Source organism: Macaca fascicularis, chromosome 20 (assembly GCF_037993035.2).
Source record: "Macaca fascicularis isolate 582-1 chromosome 20, T2T-MFA8v1.1".
NCBI classification, from domain to species: Eukaryota; Metazoa; Chordata; class Mammalia; order Primates; family Cercopithecidae; genus Macaca; species Macaca fascicularis.
In genome coordinates this window covers 19,424,296-19,436,717 of record NC_088394.1, presented here as the reverse complement: position 1 = coordinate 19,436,717, position 12,422 = coordinate 19,424,296, and the positions used below count along the sequence as shown (strand labels likewise).

General features: G+C 53.8%; 1 protein-coding gene across 6 annotated transcripts in view; it reads left to right on the top strand.

Annotated features, from left to right (window-relative positions):
• The first annotated feature begins 1,335 nt into the window (after nucleotides 1–1,335).
• Nucleotides 1,336–12,422, top strand: part of GPRC5B (G protein-coupled receptor class C group 5 member B) — a 28,721-nt gene continuing 17,634 nt past the window's right edge. Inside the window, exons 1-2 of one of the 6 annotated variants that reach the window (XM_074027845.1) lie at nucleotides 1,336–1,458; nucleotides 2,159–2,344. The gene's annotated coding sequence lies outside the window, so the exon portion shown is untranslated. Of the gene's footprint in view, nucleotides 1,604–2,005; nucleotides 2,345–2,698; nucleotides 2,821–12,422 lie in introns of those variants that run through there. The other 5 variants (XM_074027847.1, XM_074027846.1, XM_065537295.2 and 2 more) reach the window with 5 other exon arrangements.

The following is a 12,422-nucleotide window of genomic DNA, read 5'->3' as shown; positions in this document are numbered from 1 at the left end:
GCCCTCTTGCCTGCCATCATGTGAGACGTGCCTTTGCTCCTCGGTCACCTTCCACCATGATTGTGAGGCCTCCCCAGCCATGTGGAGCTTTGAGTCCATGAAACCTCTTTTTCTTTATAAATTACCCAGTCTTGGGTATTTCTTCATAGCAGTATGAAAAATGGACAAACACACGTACCATGACATTTGTCAGTGGGAAGCCATGGGTAGTGCACTGACCATTTAGTGCCAGGGAAGCCACTGGTTTTTTAGTGTGAGGATAGTGCCAGGGAAGTCACTGGTTTTCATTAGACAAAGTGAACTGGGCACTTGAGAGCCTGACATAGCTCCCTGGACCTCCTGGAGCCATTCTCTTCAAGGCTGGAGACCTAGTGAGCTCTCCTGGGAGATGAGGCTCCTCTGTGACAATGTCTGACCTGGCAGCGGATGACACCAGTTTAACCATTGGTTGATAATATGGCCTGCGGAGCCAGATGGACTGGATTGGATTCTGTCTTTGCCAACTGTCTAACCCCAGGGCAGTACTTAACCCCTCTTGGCCTCAGTGTCTCCATCTGTAAAATAGGGAGAATAACAGTATCTGGCTTCAAGGGTAACTGGAAGGATTAAATGAGTTAAAGAATTGAAAACACTTAGAAGAGCTCCTGGCACACAGGAAGCACTATGTACTCAGCTATTATTATTATCATCCACGGGTGTTTGAACTTTTTGGAGGGAAGGAATGCACCTACCACTCAGCGTACTCCTTCATTTTCACTCTGTGCTTCCTGTGGTATCATCACCCGAAGCGAAACTGACCATCACAGTCAGGGTCTTCTATAAAACAAGTGGGAAAGGGAATATAACCGTAACTGCAATGTTAACCAGTTCATATTAAGGACTTTCCACATGCCAGACCCTGCGTGAAGCACTTTACATGTAACATGTGTTAGACTTTCACAACAACTCCAATAGGCGTGTGCAATGAAAAAGATCTCCATTTTACAGATACTGAGGACATGTGGCTCACAAAAGTGAACCTGCCCACGTTTACGAAAGGATCTCGGCGTCAGTTCCAAGGGCTGCCACCAGGTGACAGTGCCCATCCACTTTCCAATTGAGCAGGCTGGCGGGAACACACTAGAAAAGGGTCGTCCCGCAAACGTTTAATGAGCGCCTACTGTGTGCCTGGAACTGTTCTAGGCTCCGAGGATCCATGCAAATAAACCAGGGGTGGGGGAAAAACTACCATTATGGTTCTTCCCTTCCATTTTCCCTTGAATATAATAAAAGGTATCCCAGAGATGCGTGCCCAAGGGGGATGTGGCCTAACCGGACCGGAACTGGGAGGCTGGCGGGGAGGGATGGGAGTATCTGGAAGGGCTACGGTTCCCAAAGATCAGGGGCTGCAACTATTCCCAGAAGGGAGTGTTCTTCTGCATCTCACCTTCCTGCAGCCCGCAGGAGAGGGAAGCAGGGGTCTGTCCTCTCCCTTTGGTATCTTATGTGGCTGGGATGGTTGCGGCGACGGGGGTGGGGACGGGGACGGGGTGGGGGGCTGCGGAGGTGGAAAGGAAATCTCACCCTGAGAATCTGGAGTGCGGGGAAGGGATGCTGCTCAAAGGTCTGTTTCTGGCTTTGGCAGGGGGGCCACCTGAGACTGCTTGGGTTTGCTGGTCTGAAGGTCACCCAGGGAACCAGCCCTATATGGGGTGCCGGGAGCGCAGCTCCCAGGCCTGATCGAAGCAATGCCGACTTCGGAGAGGCCTGTGGACTAGGACGGGTGAGGGGGACTCAGTGCCGAGGCGGAAGGCTGCCCCGAACCCCTCCTTCAACCAGGTCCCACGGCCGCCCAGCGGACACGCGTCCGGGCTGTGCCCCTTAGCGTCTGCGGAGAGCACAGCCAGTGGCCCGAGCCACTGAATATGTGCGCCCTGAAGGGCGGTGGACGTGTGCGTACGTGGGTGATGTGTGCGGTAGGGGTGGTGGCCATCCTGCGTAGGGACCCACGTGAGGGGTGCACCGTGTGGACGTGTGTGTTTGGAGGGGCGAAGGACGCGGGTGTTAGACTCAGTGTGCGTAAAGGGATAAGGACACCTGGGAGGTGGGCAGTGAGGAGAGAGGAGTGTGTCCAGGAGGAACCTGCCTAGAGGAGGCCTAGCGGTGTGTGTGCCCCTAGGTGCATACCGGGGTGTTGGTGACTTCGAAGGGCAGCCGGCGGGATCGATCCTGTCTGCGTCCTGGACCTGGTGCTGGTGTGTTTCGGGGAAGTTACTGCTTATGAACCCACCTTGGAGTGTGGCCTGGGGGCAGGAAGGCTCCTGCGCTGGGACCCCTCGGTACCCCTCGGTCGCGATACCCTTCGGTAAGTGTATTGGCTGGGGGAGGGGTGTTCCCGAAAATGGATGTACCCTGGGGAGTTGCCCGGCTCGTCTGGATTGTTTCTGGGCGCACTGTGGTTGTGGGGGGAATGTCCCCGAATTGGGGACACGGGAGGTGGGGGGGGTCGTCTTAGCGATCCGGGCTAGAAGCCACGAGCTTGGGCTCCGAGGGTGCATACAGACGGCGCCTAGCCCGGCGCGGAACCGCCAGCGGGACTGGGGGTGGGGCTCGGAGGCCCGGGGGCGGGGCCGGCCGAGGGGCGGGGGCGGGGCCGCGGCCGCTGCAGCAGCGCGGGCCGGGCCAGGGGGCGCCTCGCGCGGCAGCGACTCTGGCAGGCGCTGCAGTGAAGCTGGACCCGCAGGCGGGCGTGCGTGGAGCGGGGGCCGCGGCCGCGCTGCAGAGATGTGACTCGGGCCGAGGGCCAGCTGGAGCGTTGGCGCTGCGGGGCCGCAGGGGTCGGTGAGTGCGAGCTGAGCCGATGCGGTGGAGGACGCTGTGGGGACCCCAGAAACTTTTCCCGCCGTGGATTTGGGAGGATTGGGGGGTCTGCTTCTTGTGTTTTTCTAAGCGGCCCCCCAACCCCAGCCAGGGAGTTCACGGGGAGATGTGGGATCTGGGCGAGGGGAACCACGGTGCGTCGGGAGCGGAGCCGTAGAGGGGTGGGCGGGAGAGGGGAGGGTCTGGGGACCTTTACGGGGAGAGGGGGACTGTGCCTGGATCAGGTAGAGATCCAAGTCTCCCAGGAGGGTCTGGGGGCGACCACAGGTGAAGGGCAGCTGGGGAGCGTAAAGGAACCCAGCCATGTCCTAGTGACTCGTGGTGTGTGAGGAGCTGCGGGCTGGTCCTGGGGCCGCGTGGGGGGGCTGACTGTGGACGGGGCAGACGCAGCCGGGGGCACAAGGGCTGGACTTTGTGGGTGAACAGCAGCACCTGTCGCGGGGGCTGGGGGTCAAGCCCTTAGCCGGCTTGAGTGCGCATTACTCAGCAAGGGGAGGGGGGGACATGGCGGGGGAAGAGGGCAGAGCTGAGACCTGGGCTGGGGACCAATGACGGGGAGGGGTAGGGAGGAGGGGGCGGCTGCATACAATGGCGCGGCGGGGGGAGTGGCGTTTCCCTTCCAGACAGGGGGCACTTGGACCTCTGGGAGAGGCGGCTAGGCTGGGGATAAGGACTAGACCTCTGCTCTGTCCCCTCTCCTTGGGGGACACAGGATTCCAGCCCCACGAGGACCCCACACATCCCGGGGTCCCTAGGGCTTGGGCCGGAAAGGGAGCGCGCTGGAGAAGCCCGCACCCGCCTTGGCACCGGGCAGCAGGTTAAACAGCCTGGGAGGGGGCCAACGACCTTGCCCCAGAAGTCTCCCCCGTGCAGCGGGTTCACTCCTCAGTCCTTGCTCTGTCACACCCAGGCCTAGCCAGTTCCCCCTTTCCGTCCCCCGTTCGCTAAGGGGGCGGCTCCTTGGAGCGCGGACAAAGGCCCCTGGAGTGTGGCGGGCAGCGGCGTCCCCGCCTGGGGCCCCAGCCCACGCGCCACATTGGCCGCCCAACTGCACCAGGCCGGGGGGCACCTGAACGGAGCCCAGAAAGCCCTGGGGGTCCCGCAAAGACAAGAGAAGTGGGGGAGGGATCTGGCACAAAAACCCCGGCACTTCAGCCAAGGAACCTTCTTAATTCAGAAGTTTCTTCGGTGGGGACTCGAGGCTTGCGGAGGATCCAGGCTTTGAGTTAAACTGCATGCAAATGACATGTAAATAGAATGCAAATTGGCATCTGTCGTTTGGAAGCCCTCCCGGCCAGTTTGGTATCTAAGACTGTGGAGTGAACAGTTTCCTATCTGCTCCCTGCTCTAAGCCTGGAAAGGGGTCAGCTGAGTTGGGAAGGGAAGGAGATTCCAGGGGGAAGGAGCCGCCATTTGGGGCACAGGCAGCAAGACAGGCAGTTTTGTTAGAAAGATAAACTCAGAATCTTTATTGGATTAATATGTTATTTCAAGAAACATGCCAGGGACAGAACTGGGTGCCTTGTATAAAACGGACAAGACCCCTTCTCTCCCGGGGCTGGGGAGGTGAGTGAGCAAACATTAAACAAACCCATAGCAAATGGATATGAAATCCAATTGGGATAAGGACGGCCAGGAAAATAAGAAGGGGTGATGTAAAAGAAGGTGACAGGGGTGTATGTACCTGAGAAGACTGTTCGCGGAGTGACATTTGAGTGCAGCCCAGCTAAAAGAGGGGCGCGCCGCTGGGGAGGTCTAGGGGGAAGACTGAACCAGGAGGAAGGCACTGTGCGTGCAAAAGGTTGGAGGTGGGAATGAGCTTAGAGGAACTGAACAAAGGCCATTGTGGCTGGAGCTGTAGGCAGATTTGGGGGTGGGGATAGGGGAATGGTGAGGACCAGCCAGATCACGATCTCTTGGGCCATGGAAAGGAGTTTAGGGTTTATTTCGTTTGGACCAGTGAACCCTCCTAGGGTTTTGAGCGGGAGGCCTTCGGATCTCATTTGTAGAAGCTCCCCTGACGTTGACCAGATGGAAAATAGTCCCCCTTTCCATTCTGCCCATGGGGCGAGAGAGATGCTGGGAGCCTCCAAAGGGCTCTGTCCAGCCTTGGGGGACCGCTTCGAGCCTAGCCAGCCACTGCAAGCCAACTGGAGGAGCAGCTCAGGTTTTAAAATCCACTCCCTACTTTGAAACAGTTTTGATCCACCCTAACTGAGCCACCCGGAGCCCACGGCCCCGTAAGCACTTTCTCGCAGAGCTTCCTGGGGGTTCCGAGTTAGTCACATTTTCTTCTCGGAATTACAGCCTGAGAGGAACCAACCACCGTGGCTCGGGCAGCCAAGGATGCAATTTGCATTTAAATGATTGCTTTTATTTACAGGACTGGAGCTTCTTTGCATATTCATGGATCACAGAGCTTGTGTTCTTGCAACCCTGTTTACTAACCTATGAGGATTTTCTAATTTGAGAGCCCTCAAATGGGCCAGTGGTCTAGTCAGCATTGGGGAATGAAGATTAGGAGAACCTGTAACTTGGAAAAGATATCAGAGGGTGAGAATTGCAGGTCTGGGAAAGAGCTTAAAGTCAGGAAACCTTGTAACAGTTTAATCCTGCAGAGCAGGAAATGGACCAGAGGCTCCAGCAGGAGTGAGCTGGGACAGACTGTGATGCTGGGGTGCATGGGGAGACTGGCTCTGCAGCCCCATCCTGGGCCTCTGTCATACGTGGGGGCTTCAGAACAGGGCTGCAGCAGAAAGGCCTTGAGGTCAGGAGCTGGGAGAAATGGGTTCTAGTCCCAGGCCAGCCTGTAAATTCCAGTGAGCCTCTGGCCAATTTTTCTGATGTCTCTGACTTCATTTTCCCTACAGGAAAATGGGAATCATGATTGTCTTTTCTTTTTTCAGACAGTTTAACTCTGTCACCCAGGCTGGAGTGCAGTGGCGCAATCTCAGCTCACTGCTAACTCCGCCTCCCCGTTTCAAGAGATTCTCCTGCCTCAACCTCCCGAGTATCTGGGATTACAGGTGTGCACCAGAGACAGGGTTTTACCATGTTGGCCAGGCTGGTTTCAAACTCCTGTCCTCAAGTGATCCGCCCACCCCAGCCTCCCAAAGTGCTAGGATTACAGGCATGAGCCACCGCAGCTGGCCATGATTGACTTTTTAACAAGCAATTCACTAAAAAGCTGTTGCTTCCTCTGTGTCAGGCACCAAACCTGACTTTTCTTTTCTTATTTTATTTTATTTATAATAGAGATAGTCTTGCTATGTTGCCCAGGCTGGTCTTGAACTCCCTTCCTCAAGCAATCTCCTGCCTCCTATAGAGCTGGGATTATAGGCGTGAGCCATCACACCCGGCCCAGACTGAGTATTTTTCACGTACTTCTCACACCAGCCTTGTAAAGCAGCACTATCATTATTCCCATTTTACAGATGGAGAGACTGAGGTTCACAGAGGTTAAGTAATGCCCAGTGTCACATATTTCTGTCTGACTCCCCTCTTCTGGCCTCCCTCCCACTGAGACCTTTCAGCCTGGTGGGAGCGTGAACTGTGTACCTGTATTCATGTTGGTACTGGGCACTGAACTATTACATATGCACAGGGCTTGCAAATCCACTCCCACACCACCTGCTCATTTTGTCTTTCCCTTCTGTGTTCCAGTGCCTACCGCCATCTTTAGAGAAGGTAGGTTAAGATGCCACTGACCTGCTAGACACTGGGAGGGGACGTGGCTGGGGTCAGGGGGATCCAGGGTGCAGCCATGCTGGTAGCAGCTGGGGCAAGGCCAGTAAGAATGTTCTAGAACGGTTTTGTACATTTCATGTCTCCTTTCCCATGGATGAAAGGGAAGATGGGGATGCTGGTTCCCAAGAGAATGGCTGGTGTCTGCTCTGACTCTGCAAGAGAAACGCCCGGTTTCAGGGCACCCCAAGGTCCTCTGGCCTGGGTTCTACCTCCACAGCGAGGCTCTCACTTAGAGCACCTGCTGCAGGTGGCAGAAGAGTGTGGGAGTCCCCAGGGCCAACCATTCCAAGAGCGTCTCCCCTTCACACCACCTCAGGGACCTCATTGGTTGGTGTGTGATGGGGGAGGCTAGAAGCCAGCAGTGGACAAAAACCTAAACCAGTAACCTCATTACAACACATTCTTTTCTTTTTTTCTTTTATTTTATTTATAACAGAGACAGAGTCTTGCTATGTTGCCCAGGCTGGTCTTGAACTCCTTCCTCAAGCAGTCTCCCACCTCAGCCTCCCAAAGTGCTGGGATTACAGGCATGAGCTTGGAAGCCAGCAGTGGACAAATACCTAGGCGAGCCACCTTGTTACAACACCAGCTCCATGGCAACCGCCCCTTCTAGAAAAATGAAAGCGCTCACCACCTCAGACAAGAGAGCGTTTGCCAATCTTTTTTACCTATGTATTGTATTTTATTATTATTATATTTTGAGCTGTCTTTATGCTGTCACCTAGGCTGGAATGAAGTGGCTCAGTCACGGCTCACTGCAGCTCAAACTCTTGGGCTCAAGTGATCCTCCCACCTTAGCCTCCTGAGTAGCTGGGATTGCAGGCACACACCAGCACACCTGGCTAATTTTTGAATTTTTATAGAGACAGGGTTTCACTACGTTGCCCAGGCTGGTCTCCAACTCCTGGACTCAAGTGATTTGCCTGCCTTGGGCCTCCCAAACTGCTGGGATTACAAGTGTGAGCCACCGTGCTTGGCCTTTCTAATGTATTTAATAGACACCTTATATAAACTGCTTACCCCGTTAACTACTGTCCTAAACCCTAAGTATTTTAACTGTCACCGCAACCCCATGGGGTGGACACTGTTATCACCTTTGTTTTGCAGATGAGGCACCTTATGGCAGCTGCCCAGAGTCACAAGGTGCTAGCAGGTGGTGTGGGGACATTATCAGAAACTGGAAGATCTGATTCCTAAGTTCACACCAAGGTACGGCCTTGGCATAGCCTCCAGGCAGGCCTTGTTTTCCTTCTCATGCAAGGAATCCTGCCTGCCTGTGTTCTGGCCTCTGCAGGCCCCAGCACGTGGAGAGATAGAGTGTGCTATTCCTCCACCTGCTAGCTGCTTCTGGCCCCTCTGCAGAGTGCGTGCATGCGCACACGCACACGTTTGTGTGTGTGAGAGAGACAGATGCAGTATATTTAAGAGCATCTGAGTGAGTCACATTTCTAGGAGCCTGGCTGGCAGAAAAGGTAATTAGTATGTGAGCTGAGTCTTGTGCATTCGTTCACATTTATTCATTACTCCTTTTGAGAAGCGCGCACGCTTGCATCCCACGGGTTTGTTGCCATATATTCATCCTGTCCCAATCAGTCCTGCCTCAAGGCTGACTCAAAACCTCTAATCTGGTATTATTCCTTTTGGGGCTCCTGGAGAGCTGCCCAGCTCTCAGGGTGAGAGGCACCAGGTGGCTAATTTAGCAGGATGGGGGCTTACCTGCCAGGGGGCACAGTGGATTGTGGGCATTGCCTGCCTTGTCTTGGGCTGGGGTGGGGAGATGAAGGAGGTAGTGCTCTGAGTTCCAGCTCTCGCTGCTGTACGTGTCCTTGTGTATCCAGCCTCGGTACACCCCAGCATCGCCTACAGTGCTTGTGGAAGCACTGGTGGCTGGACCCACTCCCTGGGAATCTGCATTTCTAAAGAGCTCTGGGGCTCTTGCCAGCCCAAGAACCAAACTTCGACGTAAACCTCTCAGACCCTCAGTTTTCTCCCCTATAAATGGGAATGAGAACACACGGCCTTTCAGGGTGGTGTGAGGTTTGGAGACCACATTTATTCATTCATTCGGCAACTGGAATGTGAGCACTGCCCATGTGCCAGGCACTGGGGAATTGGTGCAGAACAAGATGACAAGGTGCTGGGCATGAGGTAGGGGTTGGGGGAGGAGGGGAATGGTGAGGAACAGACCAAAAGAGTACAACAAATAAAAGAATCTGGCCCAGTGTGGTGGCTCACGCCTGTAATCCCAGCATTTTGGGAGGCCAAGGCAGGCAGATCACTTGAGGTCAGGAGTTCGAGACCAGCCTGGCCAATATGGCAAAACCCCCTGTCTCTGCTAAAATACAAAAATTAGCCAGGCGCCTGTGATCCCAGCTACCTGGGAGGCTGAGGCAGGAGAATCACTTGAGCCCAGGAGGCAGAGATTGCAGCGAGCCGAGATCATGCCACTGCACTCCATCCTGGGCAACATAGCGAGACTCTGTCTCAAAAAAATAAAATCAAATAATTGAAAATTGAGATACACGCTACAAAGACAACAATCAAAAGTATTGACAAGGACAGGGAGAATCTACTTTGGGTTTGTTTGTTCGTTTGTTTGTTTTTATGATGGAATCTCTGTTGCCCAGGCTAGAGTGCAGTGGCGTGATCTCGGCTCATTGCAACCTCCGCCTCCCGGGTTCAAGTGATTCTCCTGCCTCAGCCTCCCAAGTAGCTGGGATCACAGGCACGCGCCACCACGCCTGGCTCATTTTTGTATTTTTAGTAGAAAAGGGGTTTCACCATGTTGGCCAGGCTGGTCTCGAACTTCTGTTCTCAAATGATTTGCCTGCCTCAGCCTCCTAGAGTGCTGGGATTACAGGCGTGAGCCACTGTCCCAGGCCAGGGAGAATCTACTTTGATTGACTTGCCAAAGGCTCAGCAAGTGGCACTTCTAGGGCTCTAGTGTGTAGTAAAAGCCCAGGAGCAATAGTACAATTGTTTGCGTCTGGCCTCACCCCTTTGTAGCTGCGTGACCTTGGACAAGCCTGCTGTCCTCCCTGTTTTATCTCCTGTAAAATGGAGATAGTAATAGTACTTACCTTACAGAATTATAATGTAGATCATTAGGTACTAATAGACGTGAAGTACACAGAGTGCCTAGAACATAGCACTGTAAGGGTTAACCAGTTATTATTGTTGTCACTTTGGCTGCCATAGGAAACTCTGGGGAGCATTTCTGAATCCCCCAGAAGTCCTAGATGAGCTGCCTCAGCGTCAGTCTGTGAGGCGGTGTGCCACACCCCTCCCCCAAACAGCCTGGACATTGTCCTATGGAGTGCGGTGGCTGTCACCTCATGGGCAGCCTTGGTAATGATAATGACCCACTTGAGACAAGCGGTGCCATCAGTTGCGTCTATGTGCTTAGAGGTTGGGTAGGGAGGACTTCCTGGAAGAAGGGGCCGTAAGAGGTGGGAGGAATATTAAACTTCTTTGTTGTCAAGTGACAGAAACCCAGCTCAAACTGGCTTAATCCAAAAAAAAAAAAAGCAGGGGCTAGTGGGAGTTAACTGGCTGCTGGAACTGCAAAGACCAGACTGGCTTCAGGTATGGATGAATCCAGCCATTCAGTGTATTAGGACTGTGGTCCATCCCATAGCTGTTTCCTCGGGGACAGCTTTACTCTCAGACAAGTTCTCGCCCTGTGATGGCAAATGTGTTCTCCAGCTTCAGGCCTCCGTCCTCGTAGTTTTTCAACCCCAGCAGAAAGAGAAGACCTCCTTCCAGTGAGTGCTAGAACAATCCTAGGGTGGATTCTCATGGGCCTCAGGCCACGTGCCTTTCCATGAACCACTCACTGTGGCTTAGGGTAGCATAAATGCTGTGATTGGCCAGGCCTGGGACAGATGCCCACGCTGGGAGCGCGGACGCAAGGTAGCTCTCCAAGGGAAAATCAGGTGCTCTTTCCAGAAATGGGAGAAGCGGATGCTGAGCAGCAAAAACAACAGCTGTCCCGGAAGAGCAGAGAGTTCCACCCTCAGGGATGAAAACAGAAAGCAAGAGTGTATCCATTTCCCATGTCAGAGAGGAGTCAGGAGCTGGAAACCTGGACCAGGGCCATAGAACTCTGCGCCATTTCAGAAGCTTGGTCGCCATCTTGGTGTTGGCGTCCTCCACACAGGTTTTCTGTTGTGGTTGCACGACTGAGCAGGAATGGGGAGGAGCTGGAGAAACAAAAGTCCCAATTTGCAGCCAGGTCTGGAAAAGAGAGAACCGCCTCCAAGAGTGAGTGGAAACAGCTTAAGAAGGCCAAGTTCTTGCAAAGAGACCCAGGGTGCAGGCTTGCTGCTGAGGGGCCTGGCTGGTTTCATGGAATCTTCCCCATCCATTCTGTCTTTACGTGCCTAAACCAGGCTTGCTCCACCTGGGCACAGTTGACCTGTAGGGCTGGATAATCCTTTCTGGTGGGAGCTGTCCCACCACATGTAGGATGTTCAGCAGCATTTCTGGCCTCCATCCCCTGATACCAGTTGCATCTCCCTCCCTAGTTGTGACAACCGAAAATGTCTCTAGACATTGCCAAATGGTCCCTGGGGGTAAAAATTGCACCTGGTTGGGAGCCACTGGCCTACAGGGGGAGGAGGGGTTGGGGAATCGGTGATAGTCAGGACTGCAAAGCACATTCCTGCCTGTCATCCTCCCAGCCACCCTGGGGCTGGATGGGATTAGAGAGGCTGCTTGGGACATTGCTTGCTGAAACCTGCTGAGAAGTCTCTTAACTGAGCTGGCCATTGATGAGGTGTCTCAGGGGAATCCACTCCAGGGCCCCTCCACCGGGTAAGGGACTGTTAGCATTTTGCTCTGACGCCTCCAGTTCTTACATTTTGATCCCTCGTGTGCTTTTAGGACCTCGTGACAAGCAATTGTGTTAGGATGTTTATCCAAAGAGTGGTAGGTTGAAATGTGCCCAGTGGGTATGCAACATGGGTTACATCAACCAGCAATTTTATTTGATATTTATTTATTTATTTATTGAGACAGAGTCTCGCTCTGTTGCCCAGGCTGGAGTGCAGTGACAAGATCTCGGCGCACTGAAACCTCCACCTCCCAGGTTCAAGCGATTCTTCTGCCTCAGCCTCCCAAGTAGCTGGGACTACAGGCACATGGCACCATGCCCAGCTAATTTTTTTATTTTTAGTAGAGAAGGGGTTTCACCATATTGGCCAGGCTGGTCTCAAACTGCTGTCCTCAAGTGATCCTCTTGCTTCAGCCTCCCAAAGTGTTGGGATTACAGGCATGAGTCACTGCGCCCAGCCTCAATGAGCAATTTTAAAATGTCTGGAGATAAACACTTGCATGTGTTTGGTTTTCTTTTAAGTAGGCTGATTCAAAAGTTAAGTAAATAACTGCCCAGGTGGTGTGTGGACAAAGCACAAGTAGCTGCGGTGGCACGCCAGCAACTGATGTGGCAGGACCACGAATAAGTGCTGGATTGCAGGCCGACCGTCAGTGCCCGGGGTGCATCCTCACCCCCGAGCGTACCTGAGCAGGATGCTGAGGCGGGATGCTGGCCAGATGCCTTCTATTCCGAGCCTGCCTCCTCTCATCAGTAGGCAAAGGACATGAGCCCGACAACCCCAGGCACCTTTTCCTTCAGTAACATCAATAATTTATGCCACTGGAAAGCCTCACAGCCAGGGCAGGATCTGAGACGCTCACAGGATCTCTGTAACAGTGAGGTGGTCGATACCGCATTTACTTAGGGAAGCCCCAGGGACATACTGGAGCCCGGGGAGAGCAGCTGGTCACAACCCCACACGTGGGTTGAGCTGGGGCAG